Source organism: Rhinopithecus roxellana, chromosome 1, assembly GCF_007565055.1.
Source record: "Rhinopithecus roxellana isolate Shanxi Qingling chromosome 1, ASM756505v1, whole genome shotgun sequence".
Taxonomy (NCBI): Eukaryota; Metazoa; Chordata; class Mammalia; order Primates; family Cercopithecidae; genus Rhinopithecus; species Rhinopithecus roxellana.
Genome location: NC_044549.1, coordinates 87,593,112 through 87,607,414, shown reverse-complemented (window position 1 = coordinate 87,607,414; position 14,303 = coordinate 87,593,112). Strand labels below are relative to the sequence as shown.

The following is a 14,303-nucleotide window of genomic DNA, read 5'->3' as shown; positions in this document are numbered from 1 at the left end:
GCTTTTAAATAATAGATGTTAGACAATTTTATGACAGACATATTAATTATTCATTCAGATAATTTAAATGAAAAGCTATACTATATAATTTTCTATTACATTTCAGTAAGACTGCAAGGAATCCATTAAATTCCAAATCATTATCATTCATTTTCATTAAGATACATGGACACCAAATAAATGCATTCTATCTCCTAAAGCCAGTGATTTCCAGGATCCATTTGATCAAATTACTGCGAATAACGAGCCAGGTCTCAGATTGTGCCCTTCATAAATAACAGCTTTTGGATCAGAAGGCCAGCCTATACTTAAATTGTTACATTGGTACTGTGTTAGTTCACTATTTTTAAAAACTGTTACTCAGGTATAATTGAAATCCAACAAACTTCACATATTTAAACTATTCAATTCAGTGAATTTTGATTTATATGTATATCTGTGAGAAAATCACCAAAATCAAGATAATGAATATATCTCCCACCCCCAAAGGTTTCTAGGGGCTCTTTGGAATACTCACATCCCACCATGTCTTACGTCATCATTTCCTGCAACCTTTTGACACACACATACAAACCCATAAGCCACCATCAATCTGCTTTCTGTCACTATAGATTAGATTGCGTTTTCTAAAGTTTTATAGAAATGGCATGATAGAGTATACTCCTTTTTCATATGTATTTTTCATTCAGTATTATTATCTTAATATTCCTCAATGCTGATGCTTGCCTTGAGAGTTCATTCTTTTTCATTGCTGGGTATATTTTATCTATAGACATACCACCATGTTTATTCATTTACCCGCTGGTGGATATTTCGATTGTCTCCAGTATTTGGCTACTGCAAGTAAAACTGCAATGAACATTTGTAAGTTTTTGTTTACATGAATACTTTCTTTCCTCTAGGATAAAAACCTAGAAGTGGAATGAATGCTTAGATATCATTATACGTAAAGGTATAATGTTTTCTAATTGCAGTAAAATATATATAACATTTATAACTGTAATCCCTTAAAGAGTATAGTTCAGTAATATTAAGCATGTTAGCACTATTGTGTAACCATCACAGCATCTATCCACATAACTTTTTCATCTTCCTGAACTGAAATGCTGTGCTCATTAAAAATAACTCCTCATTCCTCTCTCCCTACCTCCAGCCTCTGGCAACTATCATTCAACTTTCTGTCACTATGAATTTGACCACTCTAGGTATTACATGTAAGTGGAATCATACAACATTTGTCCTTTTGTAACTGGTTTATTTCCCTTTGCAGGGTATTTCAAGGTTCATTTGTGTTGTAGTATGTCTCTGAATTTCATTCCTTTTTAGACTGAAGAATATTTCATTGCATAGAACATATTTTGTCTATCCATCAATTGACATTTTTATTGTTTTCATCCTTTGACTATTGTGAGTATTGCTGCCATCAACACTGTTGTACAAATACCTGCTTTAGTCCCTGCCGTCAATTTTTTGGATATGTACCCAGAAGTGTAACTGCTTAATCATGGTTTTTTTTTTTTTTTTTTAAAGACAGAATCTCACTGTCACCCAGGCTGGAGTGCAATGGCGAGATCCCAGCTCACTGCAACCTCTGCCTCCCAGGTTCAAGCCTCAGCCTCCCAAGTAGCTAGAATTACAAGCGTGTGCCACCACAACAAACTAATTTTTATATTTTTAGTTGAGACAGGGTTTCACCATGTTGGCCAGGCTTGTCTTGAACTTCCAAACTCAGGTGATCCGCCCTCCTTGGCCTCCCAAAATACTGGGATTACAGGCGTGAGCCACCACCGTGCTCAACCCTAATCATGTGGTAATTTGATGTTTACTTTTAGAGGAACCAACACACTGTTTTCCACAGCAGCTGTACCATTTTACATTCCCACCAGTAGCGCACAGGGTTCCAGTTTTTCTGAAATGTCTCCCTTCAAAGGAACTGTCAAGCTGTTTTCTAAAGTGGTTGTATTATACATTTTTCTTAGCACATCTTAATTTGTTTGTGTCAATGTAAACACTTGGTGTGGTCAGTCTTTTTATTTCAGCAATTCTAATAGGTCTGTAGTGGTATTTCAGGGTAGTTTTAATTATTTCCTAGTGACTGAACATGTTGATCATCTTTTCATGCATTTATTTGTGTAGTAAACTCACAGAATCATAGGGATCACACTGTTTCCCATCCCTCAAAAACTTACGTCCTTAATTGCCTGATATCCAGTGTACTGAAAATCATTGTTTCACATATTTTATCTGTTTTTTAAAAAATGACAGTTTTAGGCAAGAGGATAAATCTGGTATTGGTTATTGTATCTTGACTAGAAGTGAGTTTAGATTTACTGTTTTTGAGCCAAGGTTATTATTATCTGAAAGTTTAAAAACCAGCACACAGATTCCCTTATCCTGGCTTTTTAAATCCACTCTTGAACCATCTAATAAAGATACTGTCAGATCTCTACTATACACCTATAAAAAGCGAACTGTTTTGTACTGTAAATGGGTTTATTTAAATGTGCAAATCCAGGTACTGATTTACAACATGCTTATAAACTCATTGGGCAGAAAAAGTACAAATGTCTATTATATGACATTATAAACCAAGAGTCAGGGAGATGCACAAATTTATTAAATAGTAAGCTGACGTTGTACATGTCCACTTAGGGTTGTTCTGCACCAGGCTAAGCACTGGGAAACTGGTGAAAAAGACAATGTTTCTGCCATCGTGGAGCTTCCACTCTAGTGGAAGGAAATAGGAAAAACAGGTAGACAAATACATAAATAGAATCATGGTAGATAAGCAGTAGAAGTAAACAAGATTTACTATCAGTCATTACATTAGGTATGCAATTAGGCTGATGGGACAAAAAAAATTTTTTGAGTCTAAGTATCTGGCGATTTTATATGGGGTGGTCAAATAAGTCCTAAGACCTAAATGATGGAAAGAACTATCCACATGAAGATTCAGAAAGAAAACTAATGTCTAACAAAAAAAATGAATGACTAAGGAGTGGAAAACTTGTCATGATCAAGAAAAAGAAAAAGAACAATGGTTGAAACACAACACATAACTGGGAGAGAAGTCTCAGGTGAGGGAGGCTAACATAGAAATATGTAATTTCTCTAAATTCAAGAAAAAATATTTAGAGAGTTTTAACCAATGAAGTGACAAAAACCTCTTATAAGGTTTTTTGCCCTTCTTGTCTTCTTTATTTAAGATCATTCCAGCATACATATGGAGAGCCAGCAGAAGAGAGGCAAAACTAATAAGTAAAACAAAAAAGGTAAAGGCAAATTTGTAAGTAATTGCAGTGTCCCCCGAGAAACAGTAACAAAATGGCATATATGAGTAAAGCTCGTTGGATGTAATCAAAAGGTACAATGAGATTGTTAGCAAACTGCAGAATATATTTCCTAAATATAGAAATGGCTACTACTCAGTTTCAGGCAACTGTTGCTCCATTAATCATATGCACAATTTTGCTAGCTGTTGTCAACTTTCAAAGGTCTAGATGTTTAGATTTTTAAGATATTTTAATTTTACAGTCCTGCATGGGATGCCTCAAAACGTCTGAGATAGGTTTATTCTGTGAGCCAGCAGTTTGTGGTCCCTAGCAACAGCTAACAATACAAAAGAGGTTGAAAGCAGGATGTAGGTACCTGGAAAAAGACTGGATGTGAAGTGTTGCGAGTTTCAGAGATTAAAAACTTACCACAAGAAGACAGGTGTCAAGAATTACTTCAATAAGAGGTGGAATTTGTGGTGACCCTTGAAAGCTATGTGATCTATACAGGCAGAACACAGTGGGGAGGGCATTTTAGGGCAAGAGGATGGCATGAACCAAAGCAATGAGGCTCGAAAGCTCAAGAGATGAGAGAAGATGAGTTGATTGGCCAATGCCAGAAATTTGGTAATGGAACGGAAGAAAATCAAGACGGAAAGGTCACTGTGGTCAAATATGTTAATTTGGGTAGCTTTGAAATTCAGTCCAGAATTACTGCACTAAAACCCCAGATTTTCTGGTGTGATACAGTCAGGGAGAAGTGGCTCAACAACTGTTTTATTGTGAGTCATTACATTAGGTATTTACACTAGCAGAGTGAAGAGTAAGAAAGAACCAAAGACTGTAGAAAAATTGAGTTGACATCATCAGATATTATTCTTACATGGGTAAAATTTCTGGGCACGTATTTACATAATTGAGCATTTTTCCCCTCTCTCGTGTGCCACGAAGATGTTTCTCTTTTATGTTGGTGCCGTGATGATAAGTATTCCATAGTGCTTTATTAAAGACAAATTTAATCCTCTTTTTACAAACATAGCAGAGAAAACTCCCAGGGATAGAAAAGTCCTTGAATCTTCAACACGGCAAATTCTCTTATCCCCGCAGCATTTATAACCAAGAGTAAGTGACGGAGACCTCATAGAAGCATTTTATTAACGATTCGGTCATTCTCCCTTGAATGTGATGATGAAAGCTATTCATATGATGGCATTTCTTCTAAACAGCATAGATCTGTTGAGCAGAATCCTTACTACTGGTCCTAGTGCCCACAGGGTGCTGGACAACTTGTAGGTGGCACTGATCATTAACAACCTTGGCTGCTGCCTAAGGTACAACCCAGTTTGTCCTAGACAGTGAGGCTGCATGAGTCATGGTTTCACAACCACTGGGTTATGTCAGGTCCCACCATGCTCTCCAATATGACTGGTATGACACTGCCACAATCCACTCCTCTTCCCTGAACCTCTTGCTTAGGATGTAAATTAAGTGATTGGCTCTGAGAAGCTGCAATTGGGTCACTGTCGGGGGTGTTGGGGGATGACAGTCACAGGTAGTCACCTAGCTGCATTCTATTAGCCATGTATGGCTTTGCTGGGTAGGTGTCATGAGCTATAAAGGCTATAAATATATTGGTGCATTATTTCTGATGCCAGACACTCCTACTACTTGTAACTAAATGGTAGCTCCCCATGCACAGTGGAATTTACCTTTTGACTAGAGATGCTGCCAGTGCCATTCTCTCAATTGTGGTCACTCGCTACTCCCCTCTGAGATCTTTGGGTAATGAGGCTTCTAAAAGAACATAGGAGGCCAATGTTAGAGTAAGATATAGGCAAAGCAAAACACACATGTCAGAAGGCTATTAACAGAAAATACCAGGGAAGACAAGAAAGATAGGGCACAGGAACGCACCAATAATCCTGTTCTTTAAAAACCTGCACATGTCTGCATGCATGACTCAGGGATTTGATGTCCCAGCCTTTACAGAGATGACTAAGAATTCTGGGAAAGCTGAGAAGTTATACTTTGAAGACACTTCTGCAGATCTGTTCCCAGATCTGTATAATGAAATTTCTATAGTCACCTACTCACACTATCTATTAAATCCTAAAACAAACTACCCCTTAATGTCTTCACATGGCAGATATGCATTGGCCTGAAGTCTCTATTTCACTATCTCTTCCTGGCGGACAGAGTTATGCTTCATCCCCAGAGATGTCCACATCCTAATTCCTGGAACCCATGAGTTTGTTCATTATATGGCAAGGGAGAACTAGGTATATAGGTGGAGGTAAGATTGCTACTTAGCTCACTTTGAGATTGAGAGAATATTCTAGATGATGCAGCTGGACTCAGTGAAATAATACGGATTCCCTTAAGTGGAAAAGTGAGGCAGGAGAGAGTGTCTGAGTGATGCAAAGAGAGGAAGAATGAACCATCCATTGCTGGTTTTGATGACAAACAGGGGCCCATGAGCTAAGGAATGGAGCAGTCTCTAAAACTTGAGAAGGGCAAGAAAACAGATTCTCCTCTAGAGTGTGCAGACTGAAATACTGCCCTGCCAACATGTTGATTTAGCACAATGAGATCCATTTCAACTTCTAACCTCCAGTGAGGTAATACATTTACATCGTTTTAAGCCACTAAGGTTGTGGTGATTTGTTACAATAGTCATAGAAAACTAATACGCTCCTACTTCCACCTGTGAAAAATCTGCATTATAGTATCAATTTAACCTGGTGAGTTTTCTGGGCCAGAGACTAGAAGACTTTCAATAAGCCCTTTTATAGAGTTACAGGAAAGTGATATCTAAGAAACAGTCCCTTCTAGGCTCAACTCTTGTTCTGCTGTCCCACACACCCTAGTCCTATAGCTACACTAGACTGCACTTTTGTGACCAAGTCATGTGTTGTCACACTCGGTATCTCCATGCATGCTGCAGTCTGCCTGGAAGGCTCTCCTCACACACCTGCCCCAGCAGTTACCTGTCTGTGCCCAGCAATCTTCTATTCGCTCTTGAAGGCCCAATTCAAACACCACCTCCTACTATATTCGCCATTTTTCATCCTGGAAAAAAATTAACTTTTCTTTCCTCTATGGCATGATACTAATTCAAAGTATACGTCATCCATTTGCTTCACTTGGATGTAGCAACTGCCTTTGGTGTGGTTGGTTTGACTGGGTTTGGTCTGATTTCCTTTCCTTTACTGCATAGTGGGATGGCATGTATCACCCCTCCCTCTTGCGGAAGGTTTAGACATTAAGCCTTCCCTGACCTAGATAAGAGGAAATGAGTTTTTCTGTTACTAAAGATTCTGGCTTTGAGTTAAATAGGTCTGTTGTAAATAAGATGAAAGGAGGATTTGAAGAGAAACCACCGCTGCCTGCAAGAAATGCTGCCTGAAAGAAACAAGGCGGGAGATGAGATTTCCCCAAAACTGAGGAGACTGGAAGAGAAAGAGAAGTTAACGGAGCCACTTGAACGGAGTTGTCCTGTAAGGGAGTGGGTGTGTTGCCCTGGTTTGTGCCTCTTCCGTAAGATTTCAGAGCCTGCCTGGAGAGAACAGGCCTGGTCTCCATCACCCACCTAGGGAAACTTGCATTAGCATCGTGTGTTATCTGCCCTCAAGAGTGATAGTTCCATGCCATCACACTTTGTTTAGTCCTCTCCTGATGACCTTACGTAAACAATCTGTTGTAAATTGCATGATGTCCCCCCAACTCCAAGATAAGTTGAAATCTTAAGCCCCAGGACCTGTGAATGTGATCTTACTTGGAAATAGGGTCTTTACAGAGGTAATCAAGATGGGTCTTTAGAGACAGACAGAGAACACTGTGTGATGACAGGCAGGACTGCAAAGGTACAGGTGCAAGCCCAGGAACACCAAGGGTCTCTGGCCATCCCAGAAAGCTGACCCTCCCTCAAGGAACCAGCATGGTTTACTCCTTGAATTTAGACTTTTAACTTCCAGAACTGTAAGGAAATAAACTTCCATTGTTGTAAGCTACCAGTGTGTGGTACTTTGTTACTGCAGTCCTAGAAGACTCACACAGTGAGTGCCCCTTATGTTGGGGCACAGAAAATGATGCCCCCACATAAGGCACCTGGGCATGCTAAATGCCTTTGAAAATTGAAAGGCTTTAAGAAATTTAAGAAATAAGCCTCAGAACCAAGTCTCTTTCTGACCTATTCCCCTCTACCTGACTCTCTGATCTTTCCAGAAGCATCAGGAGGGACTCTCTGGAATTCTTTTTATCTGACCAGCAAAGCTTCTTTCCAAAGGAAATGCAATTGTCTTAAGATCTCTTCCCTTGGGATCTCATCAAATAACCAGGAAAGATCAATCACTAGAGAAGAGACTAGGATTAGTCATCACCATGCCCAGACAGACTTTTCATTTATTTTTCTGAGGGCAACTACAAGAGATGACCTGGAGGACTCTATCTCCATAATGAGACAACTTTTGCTCCTATGGGACTCCACCCTTCACCTTCCCATGATATCTGCCTCCCACCTCCCATGTTCATCCATTCTCTCTCATTACTTACTGCCCCTAAAAGAATTTTCTATACTCTCCATCTCCACTCTCCCCTATGAAAAAGGGTATATAAGCTACCTTCTAAAATACACTGGGTTATTGTATATTTACTCTGACCGCTCCCTCCATGTACATTAATACATTTTGTATGCTTTTTCTCCTATTAATCTGCCTTTTGCCAGCGGATTTTTCAGCAAACCTTCATAGGACAAAGGGGAAGTTTTCCTTCACCCCTACAACGGAGACCAAGAAGACCCCCGTTTTTGATGCCCTGGCTATAAGAGGACCATCATGGGCTCAAGACACTTTTGCTTTCATGGGCCTCTTCTTCCATAAAAAAAGTTAAAAATTACATTTTACAGTTGCATTTACAATGCATTTACAAAAGTATAAATATAAGAATGTACATATTAATATCTATATTTAAACATTTTATCGAAACTAAAAGATCAGGTTTTTGCTGATTTTAAAAGAAATTAAAATATTTTGAGGGGTGCTAGAAGTACTGTAGGCTGTACGTAGGGGGCCTCTATACCCTATGAGTTAGTCAGTACTGGCTGCTACTGAGGCAGAAAGACTGAAGGTCCCTGAGGTGGATATACATAGGCACTATATGGAGATACCATTGACCACTAGGGTGTGTGTGTGTGTGTGTGTGTGTGTGTGTATATATATTTATATATATATTTTTTTTTTCTGAAACAGAGTCTCACTCTGTCACTTAGCTGGGGTGCAGTGGCACAATCTCAGCTCACTGCAACCTCCAACTCCCAGGCTCAAGCAATCATACCAGCTCAGCTCCTGAGTAGCTGGAACTACAGGTGCGCACCACCACACCCAGTTAATTTTTGTATTTTTTGTAGAGACTGGGTATCACCATGTTGTACAGGCTAGTCTCAAACTCCTGGACTCAAGCAATTCTCCCAACTCAGCTCCCACAGTGCTGGCATTATAGGTGTGAGCCACTGTCCCCGGCCTAGAGTGCATATATTTTTGTATGTCTATTTTATAGTCTTCTTTTATATCATCTTTTGTTGATTATGCAGTTCATACTGGGTGTAACTTATTTCTATATGAAAAAGCCCTTAGTAACGCATTAGACAACACTTTCACACTAAGTGTCAAGCGGTGCTATGTGCTACTGAAATAATAAATGCCATAAATCTTACTTTATATGAATTGCTCAGTAGCTAAGCAGAGTCTTGTACATAGTAAACATTCGGAAAATGTCAGATAAATAAGCAAATGCATAAATGGAGCATGAATAAATATTCCTAATTTATAGACAAGATCATTAATAATTCAATAAATGGTCACTGCTAACCATATTAAGAAGCAAAGATAAGACTACTACACAATTTAAAAACTACTTTTTATTAGTATCGTTTTTAAGGCCAGGTTTGCTCTAAGATATTCTAGGTAGGGTTTACCTCTTTAGTCCATTCATCACAAATGTTCTTTTCCCAAGTGAGTCCTGGGCGAACTGAGATGTGAAAATTATGAACCACAGTTTGTAGATGTTCAGTTTCACAGTCCTCTAGCAATTACACATAAGTGACCTTTTCTAGGTGAGGAAAGCACTTAAATCCCTCGAAGTCCAGTATAATTTAAAGTTCTTTCACGTAACCTTCTCTTCCATGTATTAAGTGGACAGTATGAGCAAGTTACATCTTTTCTCACCCTAGGGCAGGGTGAGGGGAGGGTATAGAATCAATTCAAATCAATTGTTTCTGCTCCATTAAGATTAAAGGGTTCTACTGCATATACAGGATCACATACTTGAGTCAGTTGAACAATTACTGCATTTATATATGTTGCCTGAATGTCACTGGGAACACACAAGGGAAATAAAGGCTTGATCAATTTAAGGCGCATCATTTGCTGGGGAGGAGAGAGAAAGTATATTTAATAGCACAAAAGTAATAAAGTATCATGAATCATTAAAAATAATGTGTATAGGCCGGGCGCGGTGGCTCAAGCCTGTAATCCCAGCACTTTGGGAGGCCGAGACGGGCGGATCATGAGGTCAGCAGATCGAGACCATCCTGGCTAACACGGTGAAACCCCGTCTCTACTAAAAAATACAAAAAAAATACTAGCCGGGCGAGGTGGCGGGCGTCTGTAGTCCCAGCTACTCGGGAGGCTGAGGCAGGAGAATGGCGTGAACCCAGGAGGCGGAGCTTGCAGTGAGCTGAGATCCGGCCACTGCACTCCAGCCCGGGCGACAGAGCGAGACTCCATCTCAAAAAAAAATAAAAAATAAAAAATAAAAAAATAATGTGTATAGGAAACATCATCTGTCAGAGTTTATTAAGGTGATCTAACTTCTTTGCATGTATTATATTAAAAACGGATTTGGCCTACTTCCTTCCTAAGAGACCCTATGTACAGTCATAGTTAGGGATGTCTCCTCAACTGTTTTACGTTATGTAACTTGACTGTCATCAAGCTGACTTATAACTACATTCTGTCAACTGGACTGAGCATTCTTAAGACAAGAGATTGCATCTTATTTTATAATGAATTGCACAGTATCTAAGCAGAAGACTGTGCATGGCAGGCACTCTAAAAAATTTTAATAAATGCATAAATGAATCACAAGTTAAAATTGCAAATATACATATTACTAAGATGATATTTATAATGTTGTAGTCACCCTATAAAAGGCGGTCTTCTGCAACAGATTTTGCAATTACATTCCTTTGAATTGTGGAATTCAATCTTTATTAAGTACACTAATTGTGTGGGTACCTTGTATAAAATTAAGACTCCCAGATTCTCAAACATTATGTCAGTAGGTATGGGTTGGACTCCAGGAATCTGCATTTTAACAAAGAAGCCCAATGTTTGATGAACGATTGAGAAACACTGCTCTAAATAGCATGTTCTGCTATTGTGCATTTGATTGAACAACTGGGTTATGATTTACCTTTTCACGGCTATAAAAATCCCCCATGCTCTGCCTATTTGTCCCTCTCTCCCCTCTAACTCTAAACAATCCTTGATCTTTTTACTGTCTCCATAGCGTTGCCTTTTCCAGAATGTCACATAGTTGGAATCATACAGTATACAGCCCTTTCGGATTGGCTTCTTTTGCTTAGTCATATGCATTTTCATCCCACCTTTTAATGTAGTATCCTACAGGGCATTGGGAGATTTGCACATTCTTTTAGAAAAAAATCTATTTTGGCTAGGCTCAGAGGCTCATGCCTGTAATCCCAGCACTTTGGGATACTGAGGCGGGAGGATCATGAGGTCAAGATATTGAGACAATCCTGGCTCATACTGTGAAACCCATCTCTACTAAAAAACAAATACAAAAATTAGCTGGATGTGGCAGCATGTGCCTGTAGTCCCAGCTACTCATGAGACTGAGGCAGAAGAATTGCTTGAACCTGGAAAGCGGAGGTTGCAGTGAGCCAAGATGACGCCACTGCACTCAGACTGGGTGACAGAGTGCGACTCCATCTCAAAAAAAAAAAAAAAAAATATATATATATATATATATATATATATATAAAATAATATATAGAGAGAGCAAATAATGATCACCAGAGCATCTTAAAAAAACAACTTAATTGAATAAATTACGGTGTAGTGGAGTGCTTCTGAAACATCGGTGTACATATGAATCACTAGGGATCTTGTTAAAATGCAGATTCTCACCCTGTAAATCTGAGGTAGGCCTGTGACTCTACATTTTGATGCTGATGCTGCTAGTCCACAGAAAACACTTTGAACTGCATAACGATAATATACCACATCTCTTCCCAAATTCTGATACACAAGTCTTACAAGGTATATCTCGCCGAAAGTATCCCTTGAACAAATAAACATTTTCAAGACTACATGTTACAGTTCACCCTTGCAAATCTCCCAATGCCCTATAGGATAATATATTAAAAGGTAGGAAGAAAATGCATATGACTAAGTGAAAGAAGCTAATCTGAAAGGGCTGTATACTGTATGATTCCAACTGTATGACATTCTGGAAAAGGCAACGCTACGAAGACAGTAAAAAGATCAAGGATTGCTTGGAGTTAGAGGAGAGAGAGGGATGAATAGGCAGAGCATGGGGGATTTTTATAGCAGTGAAAATACTCTGTATGAGACTACAATGGCAGACACATCATCATGCATTTGTCCAAACCCATAGAATGTATGACACCAAGAGCGAACCCCAACATAAAGTACTGACTTTGGGTGATAACGGTTTGTCGACACAGGTTCATCCATTGTGCGACTCTGATGGGGGATGATGATAGTGGGGGAGGCTGTACATGTGTTTTGCTGAGAAACCAAATTGCTCTCAAAAGTAAAGTCTTCAAAAAAATTGTGACAACTCATGCAATAAAGAAACTATACATTTTCACAAACAAAACTTTTTTTTTTTTTTTTCCTGAGATGGAGTCTCCCTCTGGGGAGGGAGGCTGGAGTGCAGTGGCACAGTCTCAGCTCACTGCAACCTCCGCCTCCAGGATTCAAGCAATTCTCCCGCCTCAGCCTACCAAGTAGCTGGGATTACAGGCATGCGCCATGACGCCTTGCTAATTTTTGTTATTTTTAGTAGAGACAGGGTTTCACCATATTGGCCACGCTGGTCTTGAACTTCTGACCTCAAGTGATCCACCAGCCTCGGCCTCCCAAAGTGCTAAGATTATAGGCGTGAGACACCGCGCCTGGCCCACAAAACTTACTTTTTAAGCAACGCTATTAGCTTCCTAGAGAATTGGCATTGCCTAGTATATAGGACATCTCTTGTGCTACTCAGATCCTCACAGTTCCACTCCTATTCCAGTCACTGCGGCAGCAAGTATTTCCTCTTTGCTCTGACTGGCTTTCCTCAGGTGCATGTTAACAGCTCCGAGATTTGTGGCTGCACCATTTCCCCACTCACTTCCTACCCTCAGACTTCTTTGATGCCCCCTACAAGGGACCCCCATGGGACTTGCTTGGTCCTTAGAATGAGCAACCAAAAAGTGCAGTATGGGGCAGTTAGGGCCGTGAGGCCACCTTTGCACAAAGGGTGACAGATAAAAGGTTTCTCTGTTCATCCCTAGGTATGTTCTCAGACATACTTATGAAGGTTCCATGGGGTCAAACACCAGACACCTGCAGGTGTGGACAATGTGACAACACATCTCTGCCCACTTCTCTGTAATTCTACTCTTCATTCCAAATCTCTGGAATCACTTCCAAAGTAAACTGGCATGAAATGGGCTAGTCTGAATTTAATCGTGCTGTAAACAAAGCATTCACCAGATTTCAAAGACTTCATATGAATAAAAGAATGTAAATACAGTACTTCTTAATATTTGTTATATTGAACACATGTTAAATATAAGGATATATTCAAATAAAATGTACTATTAAAATTAAAATTTCACCTGTTTCTTGGTATCTTTTTTCTTACCATGGTTACTAGAAATTTAAAATTAGATCAATGGTTCACATTTCTATTGGATAGTGTTTTCTTCAACTTTATGGAATAGCATACATTCTTGCAATAAATTATCTTTCCCTTTTATTTGGCTTACAAGGAATTAGGTGCTTGGAACTAAAGGACCTAACCAGTAAGTCTACCAGGACAATAGGTAACAGGTGATTATATATATATAATGTCTCATTTTATCTTCAATATGCTCATTCAGTTAACATTAACTGAGAAATCAAGAAGTACAAACCATAGCTCACAGTAATTCTCTAGGTCAGTGGTTCTCAACTCCAGTTGTAAATAAGAGCCATATGGGCAGCTTTTTAAAAGCTTGTGAGGATGGGGCTTCACTGCGTACCATGAAATCAGGATCTCTAGGGGGTTAGGCCCAGGTGTCAGTATAGTTTAAGACCTTCCCAGGTGATAATAATGTACAGCAGGTGGAAAATTATTAGCACCTCTTATCGACATCAGAGTTGGGAAAATATATCTATTAATGAAAAATGATTGCCATAGCATTAATTTTTACATACTTGCTGTCGAGCGTCTACGACTATAAACTTTACCTCAGTTTCTGCATTATTCTGTTCAATACTGATTAGGAAAATTGACTCGCTTGCCCAGCTCATAGCTTAATGATATTCTGTCAGTTTTAACAACAAAACTTGTTTTCTTCTGCATGTGGAGAAGACAACTTTTCCCAAATCTCTGTCTTTGTGGCCCAGCTTAGTTGCTTATTAGTATAATTATTAAAAGCACAATATAAAACCGTTTCCTTTTTAAAATCTGACTGGTTCTTAATTTTGTTGAAAATTGTCAGGAAAGGGAGGTATGGAAACACCAGCAATCTCACTATATGAATGAGCCCAAAGTTCCCTTGTCTTTTATGTGCATAGCTTGCACGTGGTTATTCAATGTACAGAATTTAGAATTATTCTATGACTGGAAGGCTCGTTAGAGACAGCAATAGCATGTTTCATTAGAGCAATGGATCCCAGGTTTTAAGTGCCTCTGAATCAGCTGGGGCTCATGTTAAAATACAGACTCTGCTTCAAC

The 14,303-nt window shown here is 39.2% G+C and overlaps 1 protein-coding gene across 2 annotated transcripts in view; it reads right to left on the bottom strand.

Annotated features, from left to right (window-relative positions):
* The window catches only part of GRM7 (glutamate metabotropic receptor 7), a 923,309-nt gene that overhangs the window by 753,070 nt on the left and 155,936 nt on the right, over positions 1-14,303 (bottom strand). The gene's annotated exons all lie outside the window — the stretch shown is intronic.